The sequence below is a fragment of the Vulpes vulpes genome, chromosome 7 (assembly GCF_048418805.1).
Source record: "Vulpes vulpes isolate BD-2025 chromosome 7, VulVul3, whole genome shotgun sequence".
Lineage (NCBI taxonomy): Eukaryota > Metazoa > Chordata > Mammalia > Carnivora > Canidae > Vulpes > Vulpes vulpes.
In genome coordinates, this window is record NC_132786.1 from 48,204,807 (window position 1) to 48,224,780 (window position 19,974).

Genomic DNA, 19,974 nt, shown 5'->3' on the forward strand with positions numbered 1-19,974 from the left:
GACCCATTTTAGAGGCTGCCTACCCTATTGCCTATAGAACTTGGCAATCAATTGGGTGTTTTATGACACTTCTCCTTGGGCACTACTCTAACTCATATATTACCTGATTATGACTTGGATGAACTGAGAAGAATCTGGTATTCTCACTGGAAATGGATTTAAGAAAATATTTTCTTAAATTCTAAGCTCAGTTAAACTTTGCTTAAATAATTCTTTGAAAAGCTACTAACTAGAATCACTCTGTTCCTTGCTCCAATTCCGAAACTAGAGAAAAGATTGAGTTCTTTATTTCTGCTAACTCCTGAATACTTTTAGAAATGTTGTTACTGTGAATAATTTTATTTTTATTATATTTTCAAGTTTGATATTTAAAAATGCTGCCAATTTGAGATGTCTATCCTGTGTTGTAACAGTTTTGCTATATTATCACTTCTAAACTTCTCTATTGCTTTTGCTTGGTTTTCTCGTTAGAGACTCCTATCATCTGCAAATAAATGAGATTGTTGTTGCATTCCTTCTGTCTCTTATACATGTTATTTGTTTTTCTTATTTCCTTGCATTACCTAACACCTCCAATATGTTAAAAATCCGCAATAAAAGGAGAAATATTTTTTTTCCTTTTTCCATTTTTAAAGGCTATACAACTAAAGCTTTTCTGGTAGGTATGATCATTGCTGAAGGTTATTTACTTTAATAGAATGACTTATAATTGAAATATCATTATAGTCTTTGGGAAAAAAATATATTCATTTATTGTGAATTTTTAGTATGTCTTTAGATTTAATTGAGCTTGGAAGCTTTTTGTTGTATAAGATAGAGATCTGTTCCTTGAGAGTTACTTAACTTTTACTTAGAATGCAAACTATTTAGAATTTTAAACTACTTGGTCTTGGAGCTCTTTTGGTGGGGAGAGTTATTTGATTACATTTTGATTTCTTCCCTGATAATTCTCTTATGCAAGTTTTTATTTATTTTTTTAAGTCTTGATTTTATATAAAACTTGAGAATTCATCTATTTCATCATAGTTTTCAAATTTTTAGCCATTCTGTTGTTCATGATCTATTTTTGTCATACTTTGATATCTATATTACATAAGGTTATCTGAATGCATTTTAAAGTTATCTTTTGGTTATTGATCCCTAAGTTTATGGTTTTGATTGTATAGAATTCGAGACTTCATTTATAAATATTTATGTGCATGCAGCAAGAATGTACATTCTATGGTTTTGAAGTACAAAATTCTATGTACATCTGTTGGTGTAGGTTTATCAATCACAGAGTTTTTCCAGTTCTTCTAAATCTTTTCTCTTTTAATTCTTTGTCTTCTTGATCAGCTTGTCTTCTCAAAAGTGTGTTACCAACTCCAATTGTTTATTTAGCTACTTTTCCCTCATAGTGTATCTTTCTTCATAATATGCGTACATGTGTATATTTTTCTGTCACTTTATTTTTGATCTACTATTTATTTTTCTGATACTTTATTTTTGATCTATTTCTTTTTCTGATATTAATAATATTCATCTTTTACTTATACAGTTTAAATGCTTAAATTGTATTTTGTCCGTTACTAAAGTTGACCTTTTTATTTCTATCCTTTCTCTATATTTTACATTTTCTAAGATATTTTCCATCTCCCTGTCCTTTTATTGAATGTTCCAGGAAAAATTCTGTTACCAGATCTTTGATCTCTGATTTATTCTTTAGCTATACCCATTCTGCTATTATGTTTTTTTTTTTCTTATCTCCATTTGATCCTTCTTCTTCACAGATTGTTCTTCATGTTTGTAGTATCTCCTCCTCTCTGAAGATATTTATCTTACTGACTTTACATTCTTGTTTTATCTGAGCCATTAATTCAACTCCCTCTGATAAGGTCCTTCAGTACCTATGTTTCTCTTAAAGAGCTAGTACTCCTCCTCAGATATCTTTTTGCCCTCATTCTGTGGGCACTCTTCCTGTGTTCTCAAATTCTTTTAGACTACTGGTTACCTTAGCTGGTACTGGTGGGAGTCTGGATGAAACTTTAAACCTGGCATATGCTCTCCTCCAAGTATATTCAGGAGGTACAGAAATGACTTAGAAAGAAGAGCCACTACTATTGCAAAACTGGAAGCATTTATTTCCACAAAGCACCCAATCCTGTCCATCACTGAACTCCCCATTCTGTCTGCATATACATTGTTTTTTTTTTTTCTGGATACTGCTTCCATCTGTTGTAATTATCTTGCCTATTAAGCAATTAGAAGAAGCCAGCCTCTTCTCTTTCAGTGGAAGCTAACAGTGCTCTTTTCTCCATTCTCATGTCACCTGCCTCATCCATTGGTGCGGACAAGGGCTGCTATGTCCCCTCCCCGCGAAGCATTATTAGGGGAAACTGATTTATCTGGGCCAACGTAGAATAAAGAGATAAGGGCAATTAGAAAGCTCCTTCTCAGCAGCCTCTAGGTAGTGGCAGCTCTTCAGGTGTGGACTGTGATTCACTTCTCTGAAAAAGGCCCTCATATCCTTTGTTACCACCAGTTGTACTGATTCTGTTTTCAATCATTCTGCTGGTTGCTTTCGTAGTGTTTCCTGATTGAGCTAGGGACGAGCCAACTTCCATAATAGTTTGCTGTCTTATCCAGAAGTCTCAGTGTGTTGGTCAAAGTTTATTCTCCGACCAGATTCAGACATGGCCATACTTCCAAGTGAATACAGATCAAATGATGACTTAATATGAAAATTTTCCAGAGAGTAAAACATCCCACAACTTGGGAGTAAATTGATAAATCCCCATCTTCAGTGAAAATTGGAACAGGGAAAAGCTCCACTTAGAAAAAGCCTGACATGGCCTAACACTTCTTAGTTTCCATGATTCCACATTTTGAAAGCAAAACTATTTATAATTTTTCCTACATCATCAATATGGAATACTGATACAGCCCCTCAAAAAAGAAATACCATACTCTTACAGTCAAACTGGCTGAAATAAATTATTGGCAATCAAAGATAGAACCAATAATCACTAAATTATTGACAAAGTTTTATACTTTTATTAGTAAGTTTTAACGGATATTTATGTGTCAGGAATTTCCATGTATATTGTCTTATACGTTTTTGGCCACCACCTCAAGAAAGAAGCATCCTTAGAGGTAAAGAAAGTTGAACAGATGTTATGACTTTTCCAAAGTCACCAGGTAGTAAATGTTGGAGTTGAGGCTAAAATCCAGGTGGAATTCTCTTTTTTTACTGCCTTACTTACTGGCATTTGTGTTGCACAAATGACCTTAAGATACATATCATAACAAGGGAAATTTCTCAGGAAATATTTACATCTGTCAAAAAGCCATCTTGGATGTACACCTGGAACCCATGCACTTTTGCTTGATATTTTATTCATTTCTTTCCCTGAAAGCTTTCTTTTAATCTGCATAGTATTTTAGAAACATATTGTTACCTCTCCGGGGGTGAACATGTGGTAATTTTAGGATGAAGTCATACAAATGAGGCACCTGGGCTCTGTAGTTTCCCCCATGTGGGTACTATTCAGGGTGAATAAGTAAGAGTCTTTCCTCAGTCTAGGGATGGGAATAGGGCCTAGGATGAATCGGAGTAATAGCTTTTCAAAAAATTATTTAGGTAAAATTGGACTGAGTTTATTTTTTTTTTTTTACATTTTTTTAATTTAAATTCAATTTGCCAACATATAGTATAACACCCATTGCTCATCCCATCAAGTACCAAGTTGATTGAGTTTAGTACTTAAATATATATATATATATATATATATACATATATTTTAAAATTTTATTTATTTATTTATTTATTTATTTATTTATTTATTTGAGAGAGTGAGAGAGGATGGGGGTGAGGGGCAGAGACAGAGAGAGAATCCTCAAGCTGACTCCCCGCTGAACATGGAGCCCAACACAGGGCTAGATCCCAGGACCTTGAGATCATGACCTGAGCAGAAATCAAGAGTTGGATGCATAACTGACTGAACCATCCCAGTGTCCCTAAAAATAAATATTTAAAAACATGTAAAATATGTAAAAATATATATATTTAAAATTATATATGTATATTCTTAAGCCAGTTTCCAACTATAATACTAGATTCTTCTCAGGGTATCCAAGTTATAGCCAGGTATAAGCCAAATATAAGCTTCAAAATAACACCTAATGATCCAAATTAGATAATTATACAGTTACATACTTTGTGCACCCAAACATTAAAGTCAGAGATTTTTCTCTAAAAAAATTGTACCCAGAAAAGAGAAAATCACTTAACTTAGAGGATGCTATCTCAATTACTTTATTATGAACAACAAAATAGGTTTATGGCAGACAAATTCTATTGAAATGACCTCTACTCCTGCTAGCTTTTGAGTTTATGGAAGTCAATTTGCAGAATTTATTAAAGAGATCTTTTTGAATAGTTATAATCCTTATTCCTGGAGATAAATGACTAATTACAAGTGAACATTGTAAAATCCGTTTAAAAGATGAATGAAAATAATAATTCTTTTTTTTTTTTTTTTTTTTTTTTTTAAATTTTTATTTATTTATGATAGTCACAGAGAGAGAGAGAGGCAGAGACACAGGCGGAGGGAGAAGCAGGCTCCATGCACCGGGAGCCCGATATGGGATTCGATCCCGGGTCTCCAGGATCGCGCCCTGGGCCAAAGGCAGGCGCCAAACCGCTGCGCCACCCAGGGATCCCTTTTTTTTTAATTCCAGTACCATTAACACACAATGTTATATTAGTTTCAGGTGTGCAATACAGCAATTCAACACTTTTCACACATCACCTGGTGCTCATCCAGTAAATGTACTCTTTATCCCCTTCGCCTAGTCCACCCATCCCTCCACCCACCTCCCGTCTGGTAACCACCAGTTTTTTCTCTATAGTTAAAAGTCTGGTTTTTTTGTTTCCCCTTTTTTCTTTGTTCATTTGTTTTGTTTCTTAAATTCCACATATGAGTGAAATCATATGGTATTTGTCTTTCTCTGACTTATTTCACTTAGCATTATACCTTCTAGATCTATCCATGTTGTTGCAAATGACAAGAGAAAAAAAACCCCACTAATTCAAAATATATATGCACCACTATGTTTATTGCAGCATCCTTCACTGTAGCCAAGATATGGAAGCAACCAGTGTCCATTGTTAGATGAATAGATAAAGAAGATGTGAGATACACACACACACACAATGGAAAAAATAACAATTCTTAATCTTATGTGAATGGGCACTTGTGGCATGGAATAAAATTTCTATGTAATAACATCATATATAATTCAAAAATACCACTCCTCAAAAAGGGAAGGAAAATGACAGAATATTTGAGAGGAAAGAGGTCAAAAAGTAGGTCTAGTGATGATGAAAGTCTAACATTTAAAGATCCATGTGACAAGGTGAATTAAATTATTTTACAGAAGTTAGAAGTGGAAAAAAATTATTATATTGGGTAATAATGGGATTTTAAATGTGTGGTAAGAACTAAATCTATTAAATATTTTTAGTTAGTTGATTATTTAACCTATATCCTCAAATGTTCATTTGTTCAGGGTAGAAAAAATTCAAGAATCTTCTCATAAACAATGCTTTGTATTCAAGAGCAACAAATATTTGGGCATCTGTAGTAAATCTCTAAATCTCTGCCATGTACCAAGTTATGGAGTTCAGCCCAGCAAAATGAGCTATCATGCCATCTGCCCTAGAAGCAGCAGTTACTCTGAGTAATCATGAAGGAAGAGTAAACACAGTCAGGTGTAGGACCTTTCTGCAGGCTTCCCAGGAAAATCTTTTCCTTGATTCACTTTAAGGAACAAACATATTTGCAATATTAACAATGAAGCTATAAATAAAAATTACTTCAGTTAAATTTCAATAAAATAAAACAGAGTAAATATTCCAGCAATGGCCATCCAAAATATGATGTTGATTCTTGCTGAGTGTATAATCTCCTCAGGAGAAAAAAAAATAATCATTGACGGGGATATTCTTTCCACTTACCTAAAACAAGAGAATCTAGATTTGAAGGCTAGGGAGGAAATCTCACTTCTCCATCAAAGTCAGCAGTCAACAGAACCAAGATGAAATTCACAAGTGTGATCTGCAACATTTCTCAAGAAGATTAATGACTGAGGCTATAAGAAGAACCTTGTGACAAAAACATCATGAAAACTGCCTGCTAATACATCATGGCCAATAAAATAAAGCCCAAGATCAACCTTATAAAATTAGGTCAGCCTGCACAACATCCTCCAACCCCACTCAGCCTTTCCAGGATTTTCTCAGCAAAAATCATATCTTTACCTAGCCCGGGGTTTCTCAACCTTGGTGCTATTGACACTTGGGACCCCCAGTAATCCTTAATTGTGGGGGAGTGTCCTGTGCATTGTAGGATAGTTAGCTGCATCACTGGCCTCCACCTACTACATGCCAGGAGCATGCTCTTCCTAGCTGTGACAACCTAAATCATCTCTAGATATTGCCAGATATCCCCCATGGAGAGGTGTGAATCACCCCTAATTAAGGACAGCCACCCTAAAGCCTTGTATTTTCAATATTAGAATGTCTATAATGGCTACACCTATATTTTCTGGCTAGTTATTTCCAAATAAGACAAAAATATGTGGGGAGAGGGTATCTGAGGGGCTCAGTTAGTTAAGTGTCTGTCTTGGGCTCAGGTCATGATCCTGAAGTCCCCAGGTCGAGCCCCACATCATGCACGTACACACTCTCTCCCTTTCTCTCTCACTCACTCTCAAATGAATAAATAAAATCTTTTTTAAAAAAAAGATAGAAAAATATAGATGATGAGAAGGTTGGCATTAATAAGGTTAGGGTAGGAATGAGGCTACTGTAGACTGTGTCTCCTTCTCCCTTCTCCTCTAGGATCCTATAAAGCCTTCAGCAGAAAGAGAATCCGAGTCAGCTTAACTTCTAAGCAAAAAACTAGTTCACCCCCAACCTGTGTACACCTGGACCCTGGCAAGCTTCCCGCATCTGGCCTCACAATGCTTCTGAATGGCTGCATTCTAAATTTTACCCAAGAGTGCTGGAATCAATTTTTGAAGCAGGGCTGGAGCTGCCCTTCGGTCCATCTGTTCTACTAACCATGAAACCGTGTTCCCTCCCTCAAAGGTCTTCTGTCAAACATCCCTAAATAGCAAATATCACGGCTATGTCCATCCTTTCTTCAGACACGTGCCAACAATGGCCAAAGCCTCCTCCTATGATTCTCTGCTTCTCAAATCCCTGGGACTTAAGCCCAGCATCACGAACATTATCCTCTCTAGAAAAGGGGACTGCAAGAGTTAGTGCCTTGCTCTTATCTTTTATCGACATGTTCAAGAAAGAGTCAATGTCACATGGACTTTATCAGTTCTGCTTGCCTTTTCTTTTCCAAGTTCATAAAACTGAAAGCTGTTTAATTAAAATCAAGTGATCTGAGCTAACCTCCCACTTCTCTCTCCATCTGTGGAGTATTTGCTTCCAGATATACTCAGGCTGTTCCAGTTTTTGTGGGTTGACATTGGTCCAGAGTTCACCCCACTGTAGTGTCAAACACACAGAAGCAAGCAACACTCTTCCAAAGATAGTTATCTCCTTGATAGGAGAGTCCTTGCGTTTCCCCAGCTGTCCATTTTCAGAGAGGACTTCGGTTCCACACTTTTCCCTCTTTCACCGATAAAGCACATCTGAGAAAGTTCCCATTTCTTTATTTACGCTGCCCATCTCTTTCCCAAAATCGCTGATGCTAAGTTTGTAAATTGCCATTTTGCCAGCAAGGTAGGGTGAAGGCTTATTTTAGTTTGATCCCTAATGTGACTTCTTTTTCTTCTTGCCTCTCTTCCCTCTTTAAGGGAAGAACGTGTCTGATTGCGAGCTCTTGACGCAGATGCCCTGTCTTCCCTCTCCTCCGTCTCCCCTGCAATGTCCAATTCACTGCTGTGAACATAATAGAAATGCAACATAAATTTCTTGGGTTGAACTGAATTTTATTTTTAACGGGAGGCTGGCTGCTTCTGTTCTCTCTCTCCTAGAGATGCCTTCCTGCAATCGACTCAGATGCTGACTAGTCAGCCACTGATTGCCTTTGTCGTGAGGGCCGCTGAGTGGGTTGGTGGTTCTCTAAAGTGGACACCTGTCTCTCAAAGACAGAGCTGAGTCACCACATCACTTCACACACTGCTGCCGGGCACCGAGATGTTAACTCTGAGTCGTGATCAGCTGGAGCAGGATTCATCCCGGAAATTTAATGGCAAAGAGGATAAATTCTACATCTTTCTTTCCTCATGTTCCAATGCCCCTCGGATCTTGCGAGTTCTCCGTATCCTTCTACGATTCCTTGAAGGCTTATTAGCCTTCCTGCAGAACAGTGCTGCATCATTTTTCAGATGGTTAGAAAGTGACAGGAACAGCAAGAGCTGCCTTTCCCAGTGACCTTAATTTGCTACCACTGTAGAGATTGGCTGAGGACCCGGCACCTGCTAAGCGAGGCAGACACAGCTGTTCTGCATCCTGGCTCACCCTAAATAATTACATATCTGAAATTTTACTGTACGTAAGGCATTCCAAGATGGTGTGTGTGTGTGTGTGTGTGTGTGTGTGTGTTATGTCTTCTCTTGTCAACTTGGCCTGTGAGCATCCCTCCAGTTTTGTTTGGATGCACCAACCTCATTATTTATATGAATGTTACATATGCTTTTTAGCCATTAAGCCCATTTTTATAAACCCACACAAAAATTCTACATGATAGATTGGAATTATGCCTATTTCAGAGCAGATATAATGCGTCCAAGCCATTTAAGGATTTTTAATCTAACAAACCAGATAGAAAGGCAATTCAAGGGCTAGAATTTTGCAACCAAATAAATATGAATTTGTTAAACCTCTAAGTGCCAGCACTCTGCATCCTATTTGGATACAAAAAAAGAAGATGAACCAAGCTCTTTCCTGAAGATCTCTAATGCTAATTCTGGGTAGGTTTCCTAATGTTGCATTTATTTCAACTCTCCTATCACTTCCTAAATTGACTCACAAGGGATTTATGCATTCGTCACAAGCCAGAGGGAACAAAGTGTGGGGAGAATGTGCAGCAGCAGGTATTATACACTGCTGCGGGAGTGTAAACTAGCACAAATTCTTTGCAAAACAATTTAGCATTATCTAATAAACTTGAAGATGCCCATACACTGTGACCCAAATCTTCTACTCCAGGGTATATTTCCTTGGAAAAATTCCCCTTGTGCACCAGGACACATGTCTGAAATGTTTGCAGCGGCATTATTGTTAATGGAAGACAAACAAACCCAAGAAGACAAACATCCACTGACAAGGGAATGGATAATTTAATCATGTTAGAAGAAATCTCTGCCCAATCTTGCACATGCGCTAGCATACTTGACTGCTGCCTGACCCTAAGCCTACATGAATCTCCTATGACTCATCCTAGATCTTACAGAGAACGGGACCAGACTGAGTACTTACCTCAAAGCCATCAGGCCACAATGACCCATGCAAAGTAAGGCTTCTCAATTCCCTTCCATATTCAACCAAAAAGTGACTCTGAGAATCCTACCTTATTTGAAAGGAGCTTTCAGAAAGACTCATGGAGCTCACATTGAGAATATTGCTGCTCTAAAAATTAAATTCACACTCGACAGGAGACTCCTGGGTGGCTCAGTGATTGAGCATCTGCTTTGGACTCAGGGGGTGATCCCGGGATCACAGGATCGAGTTTCGCATCCGGCTCCCTGCAGAGAGCCTGCTTCTCTCTCTGCCTTTGTCTCTGCCTCTCTCTCTCTCTCTGTGTGTCTCTCATAAATGAATAAAATAAAATCTTTTAAAAATAAATAAATAAATAAATTCACCCTCAACACATACTCTTCTTAGTCCTTGGTTATTCTTCAACATATATTATGTTCATCCAATTGAGCATTGTATGGCAGTGTAAATGAATGAACTGTAGAACATATACAAATAGGAATCTACCTTACAAACGTAATACTGTATTGTTTAGGAATATATACATATCATGTATATATGTATATGTGTGTATGTGTACAAGGCATATGGATATCATGCATGTGTGTGTGTATATATATGTGTGTGTGTGTGTATATATATATAAATATATATAGGAATGACTGACACAAAATAAGGAGTGAACAATAGAGAGCATCCCCAGGGACCTGAGGTGTGAGTGAAGGAACTATGTGGAATATTCCAGTTCAGTCCCCTAAGCATTAAGCCAAGACACTGATTACCGTAGCATAGGATTATTATTGAGGTAAGATAGCACAATGTGTGTAGGATCCTAGCATAAAGCCTTGACCATAGTTGGCTACTCAATAAACTGTAGCCAACCAGCAGCATCGTGACCTAGCGAAGGTGTGGGTGGGTGCCGTGCATTTCATACACAGGGTCCTGTTTTTCAAACTGTGGTCCATCTGATTACCAGGCCAAAACCCCTGGGATGCTTTTAATGATGTAATTGTGGGCTTCTCTGCAAACACACAGAATCAGAACCTCCCTGGGTGGGGCTAGGGAACTTGCATTTTAACAAATTTCCTGGGTGATTCTTCAGCAGTAAAAAGTTAAAATCCACAAGCTGAGAGATTCAAATTCCCTTGTCTAAGCAGCAGCAGGAGAGAGGATGTAAAAAGATTGGGGACTAGGCCTCTATCCTGATTAATAGGAGTGAAAAATACAGGAGTACCTGAGATTTCAATTAATAATAATTATACATACCTCTGACTTATTGAATACCTGCTACGTGGTAGATATCATCAACACATTATATTATTTCTAATAAAATTTCTCATCAGTATTACTGCTCCTATTTGTACAGTGAGTGCAGAGGCGTTCAGAGTTGTTAAGTGACTGCCCGTGGACATCTATCTAGAAAGTAGGAGGGGCAGGATCTCAAACCAAGGTTGAACTACTCTTTCTGGAGAGATGGACACGGTCAGAGCATAGGGCTGCTGTTGGAGAGGAAACAAGGCTATGTGTATGTTTATGTATGTCCTAAGGTAGCACTGGTTCCTGAAAGCCCAGGGGGGTGCGCAGGGAAGCCTTTCCTTGCCACAAGTCTTCTCTGTGAGAGCTGTTCATCATTGAACAAGCCAGGCTCTGATTTTCTACAGGCTACGACTCCAGCAGACCAGAAACAAACTCATAGATATTTACATAAAACTCAACATTCATGTTGATTAATCTCCAGCTCTCCCCAAAATGACTTCAAATGGAGTTTCTGGTTGTCCCAAGAGTAGGCCTGGTGGTCTGTCTTCCTTTCCTGGGACTCCATGTCTGATTCTGTTGTGGTGAGACGAGCACAGCAGCACTCAGACCTTCCCAGGCCCCGAGCTCAGAGCCAGAAGCCTCAGCTCCTGCCCCAGGTCCAGTCTGCTTGGGGACAGGGCGTGAGCAAGGAAGCCAGTGCAGTTAGGGACACCCCGACGGACATAGCACCCCAGGCTGCAGAAGCCGGGGCTCCTGGGCCCACCCCCATCCCTCCCCACTAACGCTGGGCACCACTGCCAACTGTGGCCTGAGCTGGGAGGACAGGGAACCAGCCTCTCCCTGTTCTGATTTTGCCTCCCCTCCCAGCTACAGGCCCCACCCCTGGCTCTGTGCCCAGAGGAGTGGGGGCTTAGGATTGCACAGGAGGGGACCATAGCCCTTTGGGGGAGGGGGGCTACAGGAACATGACAATACCCAAATGTCCCCCAAGGGCCATGAGCCTGGAAACCATTTCCATGCAGACACTCCCAGGGCAGGCTATGCATGACCGGGGCAGCCCAGGGATTAATGGGAGATGGGCAAAGGAGAAAGTCTTTCCACCTGCTCAGATCAGCCATGAGACACATGCCACTGATTTCCACTAATTCCTGTGGCTGTGGGGTTTCCGCCTGGCTTTTCCCCTTCCCCTGGCACAGCCAGGCCTCACGCCGGGCACCCGAGAGGCTGATGTCCTCATCTGATGGCTCCACAGAAGCAGCCCTGGCCTCCCTGGGAGGCACGCTGCCTTTTCATGGCCACTAACACAGCCAGTAGGGTGCACTTTCTTTCCATTTTGTGGGCAAACATGTTTCTATCATCTGTAAGCGTTCCCAAAATAACGCCTCTGGGGAAGGGATGAGAGCCAGTCTGATGTCCCAGCCCCGTCCCTAATGTACTTTGAAATTTTCTTATCACAGAAGGCCAATCACGGGGCTCTGGTTTTCCCACGAGAAGCTCGTGGTGTCTTTTCGGTGACTTCACATTCTCTGAGCTATTTTTATGGTTAAGTACTCTCCATCCCCAGAGCAATGCTTCCCACCCCCCGCCCATACATTTGTGGCCTGGGAATAAAAAGTATCTCAATATATTGACAAATGTATATTGGCAGCCCTATTCTACTGAGCTCCTCTGGCCAGAAACCACCCCAATCTTCAATTTGGTCAGAGCAGAAGATATACCTGGAGCCCTAAAATATTGGTGTCACAGGGAGTTGTTTTTTTTTTTTTTTAAAGGCATACTAAAAAATGTTCAGAAAAAAAGTCTTAAAACATTTCCAAACTGGAAATGATCAATGATCATTATCTTTGGGGAAAAAAAAAAATCTAAACCCTCACCTTTAACCACCGATGCCACAAATGTTCCCAGGGCTAATTAAAGTATGGACGATTTCAACTTATTTTTTAAGGTTGGAGGAGGTAAAAGAACAGATTGTGCCCACACAGAATCAGTTGTATTACAATGATATATCAGTGGAACCACATTTTTTAGATTCACATATCTTTTTTTGCCATAATATATTTTCCTCTGATAGCCCTAATCTCAAGTGTACACATAGCTTCACAGAACAATAAAATTTGTCTTTCTTTAATTTGATATTATCAGTTTCCACAACAGGAAAAATGCCAAATTTTGTTTTAAGAGAAGAAAATGTATAGACAGGATTATTTGCCAACCAAATCACAACAGGCTATCAATCACATGTGAGATTTCCCTTCACACTTTCTTAAAACACTAGTTTGGGCTCTTAACCCTGCAGCAAGAATTTCATAAACATCCCTCCTAGTTCTTTGTTCACTGCAAAGCAGCAAATCTCCCCTGAAAAGTAGTCACATCCTTTCCTTCATTTATTCCCGTCTCTGACAAACTAGGGGCACTTGGGCAACGTTTTCAAGCGAAGTGCCCACTTTGGACTGAATGTGATACTTCGTTCCTTTTATTTAACTTCAGTTTGTCTCTGGAAAAATACAGAAACCAACTGAATGCTTTTTCTGTTAAAGGAGCCGTTTATCTGTGATTAAAACTCATGCCCTTTAATGAATGGGGGCCAGCAGGCTGAGCCCTCCGGAACACAGCCAAAGGGAGAAGTGGAGGCAGCTGGAGAGAAGCTGTGGGAATCATACTCTGCCGGTTCAATGCTGAGGTCCCGGAGTGATGCGGGAAACTGGCTTGGGTCACACCTGGTCCAGGTCAATGTCGGGGTCCCTGGAGTTCCTATCAGGAAGGCGGTAGGAGTAAATACTCTTGTGTCTAGACAGGAAAGGAAAGACAGGAAAACCCAGGAGCCACCTGCAGGAGGCTGCAATTCAGAGTGCCCAAAGCTCGCCCCACAGCCGGCTTGAGCCCTGGATGTAGGGCTGCAAAGCCCACCTAGCAGGTCACCTGGGCGGCAGAGTCCCATCGGGCCTGAAGAGAGCGAGATGTGCAAGCTCCTGGGATCAGGCGGCTTCAGCTGGGAGGGGTAGATAAACATTATATAAAATTATTCATTTGCATTTATGACTCTTCCAGATTCTTTAAATTATCTTCCTTAGCCCTTAAATTATTTTGGTTAGACAGTAATTGTATTCTCTCATTAGCAAAATGGGAGGTTTGCCCTTTTGCATTTCATAAGCCTGGGAAAAATGCAGTTCTTAAATGCTCTTAGATAGTTAGGTTGTTAAAATTCAGAATAAAGGAAGCCTATGGTTAAAAAACAAAACTGAACAAGCAAAAAAACAACCAACTTGCAAATTTGTTTAGGGTTCAACAGATCCTTGACAGCCTTTCCTGGACATCAAGCCTGCATCTGACGCAGGCCTGTGGACACCGGCTTACCCCTACCAGGGAACCTCTGCCCCCTGGCTCCCCAAACCAGCCCTTGCCCAAGCCCTTCAGTCCGTTCCTTCCATCTCAACACGCCTTACGCTGGAATCCACCACGGCCCCTGAAATGTCCGCATTCAGGTCTTATATCCACTGACTTCCCTGCATCATTTGATTCTTCCTTTCTTCTTCCTTTCTCTCTCTTCCTTCCTTCCTTCCTTTCCTTCTTCTTATTTAAGTAATCTCTACACCCACATGGGGCTCGAACTCATGACCTTAAGACCAAGAGTCTCATGCTGTTGCAGCTGAGCCAGTCAGGTTCACGATACATTGGTTTTTTTCCTCCAACTATTGCTCTCTGGCTTTTCTTCTCTCTTCTTCATTCTTTTTCAGTCTTTTTCCCAGTTCATATTTCCGCCTGTGCCTTGAGCACTGCTGTTCTTCTGAGTTCTGTTTTATACTTTATACTCCTTATTCCACTTACTTCCCATTGTTTCAACTACCATAAGTCTCTAGAAGCCCAGAACTTTCCTGGGAGCTCTCACTCCTTGGGAGTGTCCTATGCATTCCTCAAAGTCTCTGAAACTGCTCTCATTTTTTTCCCGTTACGAATCTATCTCCTTCTAAAGCTCTTACCACGATTACCAGTTTGCTATTCACACAAGCTAATTTATCATCCATCCTTCTATCCTTTATCCTTGACAACGGTCATTCACAGGGTCCTTTTGTCTAGGCTTTTTAAATACCTCTTAACTCTATATTATCTTCTTCGTGTCCTTCCCTTAGTTCAGGAATTCCTCAGCTCTTGCCCAGATCATTCCCATGGATTCCTGGGATGTTTCTCTCCTTCTGATTTGAATCCTCTCTGAACCACTCTCCACGTTGTAGCCAAGTTGCTTTATGAAAACAAAATAAATCCTGATTATGCTACCCCTCGCTTAGTACTTTGTATAGTTTCTCCTAACCTGCAAGATAAATGCAAACTCTTTAGAAGAGCATCCATTTTAGGGTTGTTTGCAAAGAATGTAAATTGACTTCCCCCCAAAGGGGTATTTATTAAAAGTTACAGTGGTATCTCATGGCACACAGAGGTGGGGAGTCACCTCAAGAACCTCTCCCCTGAGTCACATGGTGTCAGGTCTCTGCTTCTCTCTGAGCCCCTGTTCTGTTAGTGCGTTTCTCTCTGTAGATCTGCGAGCTCTACTTTGGAAGGAAGGCTGGGAAGAAGGGCCGCACAGTCCCAGCTGCAAGTGACTTCTGCCCATCACATGCCAATATGACTCTTTGTTCATATTTTTGATTAGAAGTCATTTAATGGGCTCAGTTTACTCGATGGTTGGTTCTTCTGTAACCACCTTTTGTCCGATCAGCTGTGGCCAAGGACAGCCAAGGACAAACACGTTAATTTGACTCACACCTGCAGCAAGGTTGTAAGTGATGGGGATGCAGAAACATCCAGCACGTGCCCCCAAGTTAAGATAGTGCAATAAGCAAAGCTTTTTCCTATCTGCCCCGTGTCTGCCTTTTAAACCTCATTCCCAGCTCTAACTCTCCCCATACTGCAGTATGTGTCCTGAATTCTTTTGTTTCTTCTCACCTGCTTTTTATGTTCACACAGGCTCTGTGTCTGTCTAGGATATCTTTTCCTCTCTCCAGACTCCTAGAACAACGCACCTGGCAAATAATAGTCATCCTTCAAAATTCTTCACAAATGTCACCTCCTCTTTGCGGTTTTTTTTTTTCAAAGATTTTTTTTCAATTTATTTATTCATGAGAGACACAGAGAGAGAGAGGCAGAGACACAGGCAGAGGGAGAAGCAGGCTCCCTGGAGGGAGCCTGATGTGGGACTCGATCCTGGGACCCCAGGATCAAGCCCCAGGCCAAAGGCAGGTGCTAAACTGCTGAGCCACCCAGGGATCCCCGTCACCTCCTCTTTGAATGTTCCCTTAAAATCCATTCCCTCAAATTAGAGATTCCACCTTCAGGCTCTTGTCCTACCTTGGACTTGCCTCCATTAACCCTGAAAGCCTCTGTCTTGTTGTCATTTGTTCCCACCTCTTCTCAATCAAGGCTGACCCTCTTAATGGTCAAGTCCAAGTTTGGAGCAGTTGCTCTGGCCACAAGCATGGGTTGCTAAGACATGATGAGCCTCAAGTATCAGTAGGAAGTAAGAATGAGAAGAAAGGAGGAGAGCATTAAAGAGAAGAGTACGTTTTCTTTTTAAGATTTATTTATTCATTTGAGAGAGAGAAAGAGGGAGAGAGAGAGTAGGGGGAGGGCCATAGGGAGAGCATATCCAAGCAGACTCCCTGCTGAGCACAGAGCCAGATGTGGGGTTCAATCCCACCACCCTGAGATCATGACCTGAGCTGAATTCAAGAGTCAGACACTTAACCGACTGAGCCACCCAGGTGCCCCAAGGGGAAGAGTAGTAAAGCTCAACTTCCCTGTTTTCAGGAGCAAATCCTTGCTGTGCCTTTGCATCATGGCGTGCCCTCTTTGGGGGTGGGAATATCCATCAGAAGCAAATGTCTGGCCAGTGGGCTGATGATGGCCTGCGGGTCAGTTCCTCCCTTGGCATTGGCCCTGCCCTCTCTGCTGTGGCCCGCTCAGCCCACGTCCCCACCCATCCATGTCCTCCTTGCTCCCTTCTGCAAGATCTTGGTTTCTTACATCCATTGACAGATTTCTGCCCCTCTGCGTATGGAATAGGACTTCTAGGCTAAAGAAAAGAGTTTTTTTGTTTTTTTTTCAAGCTCTCCATAGAAAAGCATCTGATACCTCGTCTTGTTTTGTCTGGCATCTTGAAGACCTGGGTCAACCCGCAGTGCCTGGGATGGATGTCCCTGGTTTCTGGCTAATCTGCATCATACTATAACTTGGGGGCAGAGCTTCTATTCACCTTGACTAAGTTCTCTGTGTCCCAGCACTGAGCCTGGCCCTTAGCAATCAATCAGTGTGGCATCTGTTGTTTATTGCTTGCCCGGTTTCATCCAGACCTTCTTTCTGCGCTCCTTGCCGTTGCTTCCAACCACATTACTGAGCTCCGTCTCTACCCAGGGGTCCACGGGCACGTGTGTTCAAGGAAAGATGATTGCATGACCTCAGGTCCTTTCAACCTGAGAAAAGGTGACATAGTGATAACAGGTTGGAATAGTTACATCGTGACACTTGCAGTCAGGAGGTCCTCCTGGTTCAAAAAGCCACATTTGATGTTTATCCTCCCGGGATAGCCTCTCATGCTAAACCCCCCCCCCCCCCCCCGCCCCCAGTTCACTGTACGATGGCAACATCTGAATTACCTTTGTTCTCTCCTAAAGCTTTTCCTCTATTCGTAGCCCTACTATTCCAGCTCCCTCTACTGACACTCCCGGCTCCTCATCCTTGTACCTCTAGCCCAGCAGAAAGCATCCCTCCGATGTTTCTCAGTGTGGCCTAATGTCAGATCCGTTTTGTGAGTCATTTCTATGCTTTTTAGAAGAGCTTGAGGACACTGGTTAAAAAGCCTGAAGTTTTGCTTAGAAGGTCTTATTTCGCACTTTTATGTCACCTTTGTCATTTGCTTGGGGTGTGACAGTTTGGGCCCATGAACCAACGTCCCTTTCCGTGATCATCCCCCACAGTTAGTCTGGACAGTACATTCAATCTTAAAAGTTAGCAAGGAGAGCCGAAGAACAGTCCAGATGATGAAGATCCCCATCTGGAAACCAAAGTCTCCTAACATGAAGTATGAGGTTTTCCACAGAACTGATGTTTCTTACTCTCCAGGGAACTAACTTTATTCACAGCACTAATAACTAATATATTAGTTAATTTCTCCAAACCCATTTCCTTATCATTCAAGTGGCAGGGCTTTGACTCTGGAAAAGGTTAAAACTATTCAGTGGTAAAAATAGGGATGCAAAAAATATTAAATGGTGGAGGAGAAGGAGAGAATAAGAAAATAATAGAAAAGTAAAGGTAAAAATAATAAGGAAATGAATATTTAAATAAGTAAGGGAAGGGGGCGCCCTGGAGGGTTCAGTCAGTTAGGCGTCTGCCTTCAACTCAGGTCGTGATCCCTGAGTTGAGCTCCTTGCTCAGCTGTTTCTCCCTCGGATCCTCCCCTCTCTCATGCTCTCTCTCTCTCTCTCTCTCACTCTCTCTGTCTCTCTCAAATAAATAAATAAAATCTTAAAAAAAAAAAAAGTAATCTGAAAATAGTAGTATGTCCAGACAGCCAGTACTTACCAAGAGGTTAATGTGGCCACAGGAGAAAAAGTAAGCAGGTTGTGTGCTGGAGAAAAGTGGTTATTCATATATGTATTCTTTCCACTGATTTCTTTCCTTATTCTTTGTAGCTATATTGACTAATGCAATATTCCGAGCCACTTCAGTATTTCATCAACTTACCAGACACTACTGGAACATTAAGAAGATAAATAATTGATTTAGTGTTGCCCCTTAATACAAAATTGTATTTTCAACTGAACTGAGCCAATGAAAAGAAATGCAAACATAAATTTAGAGAAAACAAAAACAGGAAATTTAATTATTATTTGTGTTGCAAGCCTGAAGTAAGAAATTGAACATTTTGAATTCCATTTTATGCCCTGTCTTCCTCACTTAGTGTGGCTTCATTCTGTGCATACTTACTTACCTGTGATTCAGAATTAACATCACCCACCCCCCCCCATAATGACCTCTTGAGTACAGTTAAATACGCAAAAGGGTAAGTGTCTGTTTATAGATAAAATATGTTTGGTGTCTGTAAAACTGTTAGAAAATATAACTAAGTAATGTTTAGCAAATATTGTCCTCAAACTTCACCAATAAGTGAAAGCATGCCAGGCGCACTCATACATTTCAGACCCTTGCTTTAAAGAGATCTCTGGGCTCCATTATTCCTGGGACTGCATCACACCCATACCATCCTATTGTAGATTTGAAATGTAAATCCACATCACATCCCTATGTGTTCACCCCATACACTGGGCTAGAACAAATCCCTTGGAGCATTTGTAGGCCTGGACAGGCTCTAGATCCTAACTGGCTCCATCTGTTCCATAAGAGGTATAGGGAAGTGCCTGAGATGAGCTGGGAATCCAGGTCATAAAGCCAGGAAGGCCTGCACAGGACCATCCCATGAAGGGCCATTAGAGACCTATGCCAAATAGACCCATCAATACCCTGGTGATTGTGATTCCCCCTAAGATCCCGTCAAGCTGCTAAACACTGAAATCGGTGCTCCAAATTGCTTATGACTTCTATAATGACACTCTCATCTTTATATTTTATTTAAATGTGCATGATGAATTCATTTTTTCAGTCTTCAATACAACACAGTTTCAAAGAGTTAAGGATTATTTCATATTTTCTACTAATGGGTTCTATGGAAAGCCTACCATAGTGATAATTGATGAACATCTAACTACAGTTTAAAACTGTCATTTAAGAAATCCCAATAGAAAAAAAATAAAAATAAAAATAAAAAAATAATCCCAATAGGGACGTCTGGGTGGCTTAACAGTTGAGCGTCCACCTTCGGCTCAGGGCATGATCCCGGGGTCTGGGAAAGAGTCCCACATTGGGGTCCCTGCATGGAGCCTGCTTCTCCCTCTGCCTGTGTCTCTGCCTTTCTGTGTCTCTCATGAATAAATTTTAAGAATATTTTTAAAAATTTAAAAATTAAAATCCCAGTAGATCACCTAGGTTCCAGTATGGATCCTAACAAAAGAACCTTATTTGTACTTTCACTGCCTACATGAAAAAAGAAATCTGTTGGTATAAAACTTGACATATAAATAAACATGCCATAAACTTAAAATAACAGTTTTAAGTAATAGTTTACTGAAGGTTATCATGAAATATTTTCTCATGGTAGAAATTTATTTACATCTTCTTTTTTGACCATTTCT